Source organism: Elephantulus edwardii, unplaced genomic scaffold (assembly GCF_000299155.1).
Source record: "Elephantulus edwardii isolate Elephantulus edwardi_28Jun2011 unplaced genomic scaffold, EleEdw1.0 scaffold00031, whole genome shotgun sequence".
NCBI classification, from domain to species: Eukaryota; Metazoa; Chordata; class Mammalia; order Macroscelidea; family Macroscelididae; genus Elephantulus; species Elephantulus edwardii.
The window spans coordinates 7,279,928-7,287,483 of record NW_006399781.1 but is presented as its reverse complement, the minus strand read 5'-3'; the positions used below and the strand labels follow the sequence as shown (position 1 = coordinate 7,287,483).

Sequence of the window (7,556 nt, the reverse complement as noted above, 5' to 3'; positions counted from 1 at the left end):
CTTGGGAATCCTTGAATTCCTGTTGTTGAGCCTCGATCTTCACTGAGGGCCAGTCATCAACTGTTTAAATGTTCAATTATCAATAAGCCGAAGTCTGCGGAAGGCCATAATGGTCCTGCTTTAAGTGGTTCGCTGCTCCCGCAGCTCACCATGCCTTCTCTGCCTCCGCCACCATCTTGGATCCCCTGGCTTTGCTTTTTAAAGAAGAGTTCTATAATGTTAACAGCTGTCAAGCGGCTAACTCTTAAGTAGCTTCAGTTACAGAATCATATCAAGTGTATTTTCTGTATTATACTTGTGAGACTGTTTTAAACTTTTCCACTATAAAATTTATACTTAAAAATTTATAGAAAAAGGATGTACCAAATGTCTACGTAAAAGAAAAACACATACAAAAATAATTAGTTACTTATTTGACAACCAGTATTTATTTTTCGCAGGCTTGACCTTTGGGTTTTAAGGAAATGGTAGGAAGAAAACAAGGAAGTCCAAAAAAAGTTTATTGTGAAAGCATTAAGGTTTAACAACTTGGACAAAAGCCAGGAAAGTTTAAATTAGAGCAGATAAACAATCAACCCAGAGTATTATTTCTTCTTCCTGTTTTAGAGACTACATTTCAGACTTTGTTCAAAAAGTAGGTCTTTGGTTCAATGAATGGGGCTGCGCCAACCCAAAGATGGTTCAAATTCCCCAGCTATTCTGCAAAAGAGGGGCCACATCCCTTCTGATTTACAGCCTCAGAAACCCAATGAAGGTTCAATTTGAGGTCCTTCAAACTCAAATGGCAATGAGTTAGTTATTCAGTGATGGTTATATTTTTAGAAAGGCTAATGGTTTGCATTTTGTACTTATCATTTAGATACCCTAATGCCCTCAAAGCACATGTGATAATGCAGTTCATGGTCATAGGCGCTCATCTGACTACTAAAGCATCTAAAGATGGTGTAGTCATGTCCACTTGAACGTTAAAATAATGAACAACCAAGGAGGGCTGTTAATATTCAGCATCTGCTTCAACCAGGGAAGATCAATCTCCACTGTACAAAAGTGAATTATTATTATTATTATGAAATCTTGAGTGATTCCCTACATATTTGCTGTTGTTATGTATAATAGAAATGTTACTGTAATAGAAAAATCTGGTAAGCACCAGTACCTTATTAATAGATTAGGAAGCTCACCTCTTAATTGGTCTTGCAGATTAGTTATCTTGATTTACAATTCTATTACCTGCGCAATTCGCCCATCTAAAATTTCAAATTACTAACAATAATTTTTATTATCAGATAGATATGAACCACAATAAAATACAGAGTTCACTCAAGCGGGGGCGACATACAAGTATATGTGGATCTTTACTTTTCGGAGAACATCCCCAATCTATTTTCAAAAGCAGCATCCTAATTTTACAATTTAACCGATAACATGAAAAATTTTAATCTATCCTTGTGGAACAGTCCGCAGGAGCAAATCCTAAAACGTCTTTTTTAAAAAAAGTCACGCTCTCAGGACTGACTGTGGTGCATCCTAAAATGTGGCGTTACCGTTCACATCACTGTTTAAGCATTGTTTAAAAAAGAGGCAAGAACAAATCTGCATGGAAAATGAAGTCTTCCCTTCTTCCCCAGCGTCCCGGCTAAAATGAGACACCAGTCAAGAGGGCTAACCGGGTCTCGGAGGGCGGACCAGTGCCATGCCCCAGCGTGCCCAGAATTGCCCACGGGCTCGAGCCTCAGCTACAGGCGCCCTCAGCCGACCGTGTGTCCCCCGATCTCCGCCGCCAGCCCAGAACCCACTTCAGCCTGCGGCCTTCTAGTGCGGAGCGCGCGCCACCCGCCCCCGGTTCCCCTCCGGCCGCAGCTGCACGAGAATCGAGAGCGCGCACTCCAGCGCGTCCTCCAGATCACCTTCATGGGGGCGGGGAAGAACTGCCAGAGGCCGATCCACCTAGCGACAAGATATCTGCCAATAAAAACTCGGAACTCCCTCCATGGTTCCGCCCAATAGCCGCCGTAGGCGCCCAATCCTGACCACGTTAACATTCTCCGCCTCGGGTGTTCAGAGTTTGGAGGCGTGGGCAGCAGGAATTAACCGAAGAGAGCGAGCCTAGGAGTGGTGGGAAGGTGGAGAGGTGGGGCGGGACTCCGCCACAGAACGCCCGCCCCAGCTCCCGGGGGACGGCGGCTCCAGGGCCCGGTTCCCGGCTTCGGCTCTGCTGCGAACAGTGGTAAACAAAGGCTCGCGGGGGGCGGGGGTAACGGTCAGGTGACAGCGCCGGGAACATTTCGCAACCGCTTTAACGGGGTTTCTCTGGCCCGTAGCCTCGGAGACCCCAAATGGACCCGGTCAGTCCTCCCCAACAGCAACATCAGTCACCCCCACCACTCGGAAGGCTCGATTGGAGACCTCCGCATCCACTACTTCCTTAAAGGAAAAAAACAAACAAAAAAGCAGCGCCCCACTTGAAGTCCATCTGCAATATGCAGGACCCCAGGGTTTCCAGAGATTCCCCACACGCCTCTCCCTACTGTGCGGGTCCTCGCGGCGGCGGGGAGACCCCAGCCCAGGCAGCCCTCGCCCTCCCGGCTCTCCCCGGGCGGGCGCGCCTGCAGCGCCCCGGTTCCGGAGCGGGAGTGCCAGGGGCCGGGGGTGCCCACCCTGCAGGACGCTCGCTACTGAGCCGGAGCTCCAGACTGTAGGGGAGGTTCCTAGGATCCTCGCCTGAGACAAAGGCCCTGCAGCACCGGCCGCGAGCTCTCCTCTGACCCCTCGCTTGCTCCGAGAGGCCGGTTCCGCTGGCTTCCCTCCCGCAGACACCCGGGTGCTCAGGATCTCGGCCGTCCCTCCGCCCCCGTTTCCTCTGGCCGGTTCCTCGCCTTTCGGCTGGCCCCGGAGCTGTCATCCCCGGGTACCTCTCGGTGAAGGCTAGAAGCAGCTAGTGGCGGTCGCCCTTGTAGTCCCTCGGCGGCCGACCGCGCAGTACCCCGTCCAGCGCCCGAGTCTCCTTAGGCCACCAGGCTCTGCCGCAGCTCACAACAAAGGAAACATGTGACCGTCCGGGCCAAAACACTGCGCGTCACCCACCCCCGGCCAATCCCGCTGGACCCCTTCGCCCCGGAGCACTTTGGGAGTTGTAGTTCCCACTCTCAGCTCAGCCCCCGGGACCACCTGGGTTTCCCACAATGAATTGGATGTCCTAAAGCAAAAGCATATTTGTGAAACAATCACAGACTACTAGAGTTCTGAAGGAGGCTCAGAGATCCTTTAATTTTGCCCCTGTCTTGATATACGATCGGGAAAATAGAAGTGGGAATGGGAGAAGGGACTAGAATCCCCGGCATCTGTCAGTACTGGCTGACCACTTTTGTGGCTTGAATAAAGCGGTTAATGGCAAATGTATTAAGTCCTAGGCTACTTTTTATTTAAAATATACATACAAATAGGATAAAACTACAAATTCTCATTTATCCGAAGCAGGTAAGACTCATCCCAAACAACCTTGTTTATTCTTAGCAGCACCTTTACTTATGAGCTCTTGTGCTGGTGATTGTGAACCATCATGTCAGAACCGACCCTTAGCTGCCCCTCCAGCGGGTTTTCAGAGGCAGTTAATCACACAGGAGGAGATTGCTCATCCTTCGCCAGCGGAGCAGCTGGTGGTCTCAAACCGCATGCCTTAGGTATTGCAGCACGGCTTCTTGCCACTAGGCCACCAAAGCTTCCTAATTTTCTTAAGACAACATTGTGATGAGGAGCTCTGGTGGTGTAATCCATCTTGTTGAGCTCTCTGTGCCAGGCCGGGGTGTGCTGTTGTGACTTGTACTTTGCAGACAGTGACTCAGGGAGGGGCAAGTACCAGGGGGATATACTCAGGAAAACGCAGTAGGTAAGAGTCAGGCAACTAAGGACTAGCTGAGTCTTCGCTGCCTTCATAAAGCCCCATTTTTAATTTTTTTTTTTTGCAGTGCATCCAAGGTTCTTCTCAGTGCAGTGTGGGACCTACCTCTGTAATTTGAGCACAAGCCTCAAAGACCCATTTACATTTACCCAAAGACTCTCGTAGTGGTCTGAGTCTATAGGCCATTCCCATCTATATCCGGTTTCTTTTCCCTCTTCTTCTTCCTTCCCTTTTCACCACATTACCTCCTGTGTTTTCCCCTACATTGTCTAAGAGCTAGATGTCATCTTATTGCCAGGTTCTCTTCTCTCTCAGAAGTTATCACACTAGTACCCATGTTTGTTCATATGCTTTTGCAACTGAGTAACTGATGAGATCCCTGAGGTCAGAGATCATGCCTTGTTCATATTTGGTTTTTGTCGTTTGTTTGCTTTTTAATGCAACTTTCAAAAAGAATGCTTTACTATTGAGCCAGACTCACAGCTGCCCATCCATTGGGTTTCCAAGGCTGTAAGTCACATGGGAAGAGATTACTCACCTTTTCCCTGAGAAGCTGCTGGTAGATTCAAATCACCAGAGAGATGTGGCCAATCCTCATAAATCCAGTGGCTGAGACATAGGAATTATCACGCTTTAAATGTTCCAAACACTTTTGTAGCTCTCTGTGTCTGCTGTTGGTCTCCAGCACTTGGCGTCTCCCTTCCCCCTAAACAGTAGTAGAGATTCTGGTCATTCTTTAAGGCCTATCACTGATAACTGCTGTCATCTCCTCTCTGGAGCTTTCTCCAGTACTTTCCTTTCTCCTCTAATCTCCTGAGGAGCCTTGTGCTTTTATCACCCTCACCTACACCCCGCCCCCCAAGTGCTTTAGGAGTGACATCCACTGTATTTATACCCGTGGGTGTGGCATGTGACCAGCTACAGGGTCAGCATGTCAAGCCCCTCTCCTACATTAAGTTTAAAAGCATCAGTGAGTGGAGTCTCACAGAAGGTTTCAGACAGAATACCATGGCATCTCACAGTGAGAAACTTACTAAGAGTTTCCTTTAAACATCTCTACTCTTTCACACAAGCTCCTCCTCATTTTTCAACAGACACTGTCTCTCTGGGGCACCCCCACCCCCCCAACGTGCTTGCGTTTCCTCCTTTCCTAAGTGCTCCTTTTCTCTAATTAGCACTTTCACACTCTTCACCCTTCAAACAAGGAGCTTCCAATCAGAAGCCAAGAAGTACCATAAATTATCTTTGCCTTCCCCTCAGGCATGTTTTCCTCTTAACATCTCAACAAGTCGGTTACACAATAGAGTGCTGAGTGAAGGGAGGAGCAAACATGAAGGGACTTCTTGTGGCCCCTGAAGCTCTCCAGCCTTAAGTCTACTTCCACCCTCACTTGCTTTCTAGAGGGTAGGTGCGAAGCCTCAAGCCTGTTCTGGATGCTGCAGGCTGGTTCTCCTTGGCTATTGGATACTTTTATCCATCTTAGATAGCGCCCTGGTAGGCCAGTTAAACCTGAAGTCAAATATAATAGCATTAGGTTTCAACAGGAAACATGTAACTGGAGAAATTTCCCCTGTGAGATCTGGGAAAGGAGGTAAGTCCGCTGTCATTTGGAAGGTGAGCTGGTGCAAGCCCCCTGGGCACAGCTTGCCACAAGTGTCCTTCCTCACCACAGCTGAATCAGGAGGTGGGTCCTTCCACCTCCTGAAAGATCAGCAGGCAGGCCTTGGTTTATCCCTGAAACTGTCCTTCATAGTCGGAAGTTGATGTGGTTCTAAGTGAGTGCTCGCTTGGTGACCTCAGGATACTGTTTGTGATGGAGCTCAATCTCACCACAGTCGTAAATAAGGGAAATAAGCATTTTCTTGCTCTTAAACAGCCCCCCTGCTCCACTCTTCATACTTCTGCTTGAAGGTTTCTGATTTCTCCTCCCTTCTTCCTTGGGAAGTTCTGGTGGCCTAGTGGGTAGGGAGTTGTGCTGCGAAATTGAAGGACAGGCAGGTCAGCTCCACCAGCTGTTCCACTGGAGCTTGTGTCCATAGAGAAAGATGGGCAATATCCTGAGTGACTTGACAGCCTCTGAAAACCTGCTGGAGAGTTGGCTATGAGTTGGTTCCAGTTCAGTGGCGATGAACAGCTCCCTTAACTGGGAGCTCTGTGGAGTGGTCAGTACAGAGTTGTATTGCTAACTGAAAGGGCTCTCTACCAGCTCAGATCCACCCACAGCTCCTCAGAGGGAAGATAAGCAATCTCTTCCCATGTGATTTACAGGTTTGGAAAGCCAAGGCGGATTAGCTCTGAGTCCATTCCAACTCTACAACACTAAGTTTGAGTTTTGAGTCTTCCTTAATTACCTTTCCAGTGTTACGAGTTCAGGGGACCTCGCTGGTTTCAGAAACCTGATATCTAAGACACATTTTGTCATAAATTGGCCCTGCTGTGGATGTTCTATGTAGGCCTGGTGTCCTGTGGGAACCTACAGCACCCTGTCCTAGGAGTTGCTGCAACTTTTACACCTGAAAGTATAAAAAGTGTTATCCAGTGAAAACGCAAGTCAATCCTAGAAATGACCATATTCCCGTTTCAGCACTGCTCAGCAGTCTGTCCCTACAGGTAGCTGTGCACCCGTATAGAATTCCTGTTACTGGCCCCAGTAGACTTCAACTCCATCTCTCATCTCTAGTTTCTTGCCTCCACCGCTCACTACCTCATGACATTTAAGAGGCATGTTCTTATTACAACATGATCTTCCTCAGCTGTGCCTGACACTACTCTCCTTCCACATGTCTGCAGTTTTAGAGCACTGAGCATGTCCAGCTGTAGTTGTCTTGAAATGCAGGGTGGGCGGTCCTCCCAGGAATCCTTTAGCAGGCATGAAGGGACGAGGCTGGACCTGTCCTAGAATATTTGTAGCAGATTTCCTGTTCTATCCTTGAAAAGGTGCATCCGATTTCCTAAGAAATGGTATCTGTTGAGGCTAGAGTCTCACAAAAGCCCATGTTTGGAGAATTCTCACTCTAGAAAGCTCACCTGATTCATGTTTATCAGATGCTGTCTGAACAGACCAGCTGCTATCAAGTCAACTCCATCTTATTTATTTCAGAGTAAAACTGCCTCCCATAAGGTGTTTTGGAAGCAGATTATTTTCTTATGTGCCTCTGGGCTTGAATTGTCAACCTTTTGGTGAGTAGCCTAGTGTTTCACCATTTGTACCACTCAGGCACATTGTCTGAAGTATCTCCTAAAACACTCATCCACTTCAAAAATTGCTTGTCTCTGGAAACTCAATGAACATGGAGAAACGATGAAAGTTACACAAGTGTTCAGGTCTTTTGTTCATAGTTTCTCTGTGAGTTGTCTACGACTTGACGGTACTTAACAACAACAACAACAACAACAACAACAACAAGAGAGCTCTGTTGGCCTACTGGATAGAAAGTTATGCTACCAAGCCAAAGGTGGATGATTTTAATCTGTGCCCCTCAGGCCTGGTTTTACTTGTTTTTGTTTAAACCATTCTAGGTGGTATAGCCCTGGTCTGTCCATTTGCTGTACAGAGGTAACTTGTGGTTACTGTGATGCTGAACACTTTGACAGTGATGTGCCAAATGTGATAATGGTTACCCATGGTGGACAGTGTTTGTTGGAGCTTCCCGATTAA

At 47.7% G+C, this 7,556-nt stretch overlaps 1 protein-coding gene across 1 annotated transcript in view; it reads right to left on the bottom strand.

Moving 5' to 3' along the window:
* The window catches only part of KLHL24 (kelch-like family member 24), a 50,784-nt gene extending 47,692 nt beyond the window's left edge, over positions 1-3,092 (bottom strand). Inside the window, exon 1 of the mRNA XM_006884055.1 lies at positions 2,866-3,092. The gene's annotated coding sequence lies outside the window, so the exon portion shown is untranslated. The remainder of the gene's footprint in view (positions 1-2,865) is intronic.
* Between the last annotated feature and the right edge of the window lie 4,464 nt (positions 3,093-7,556).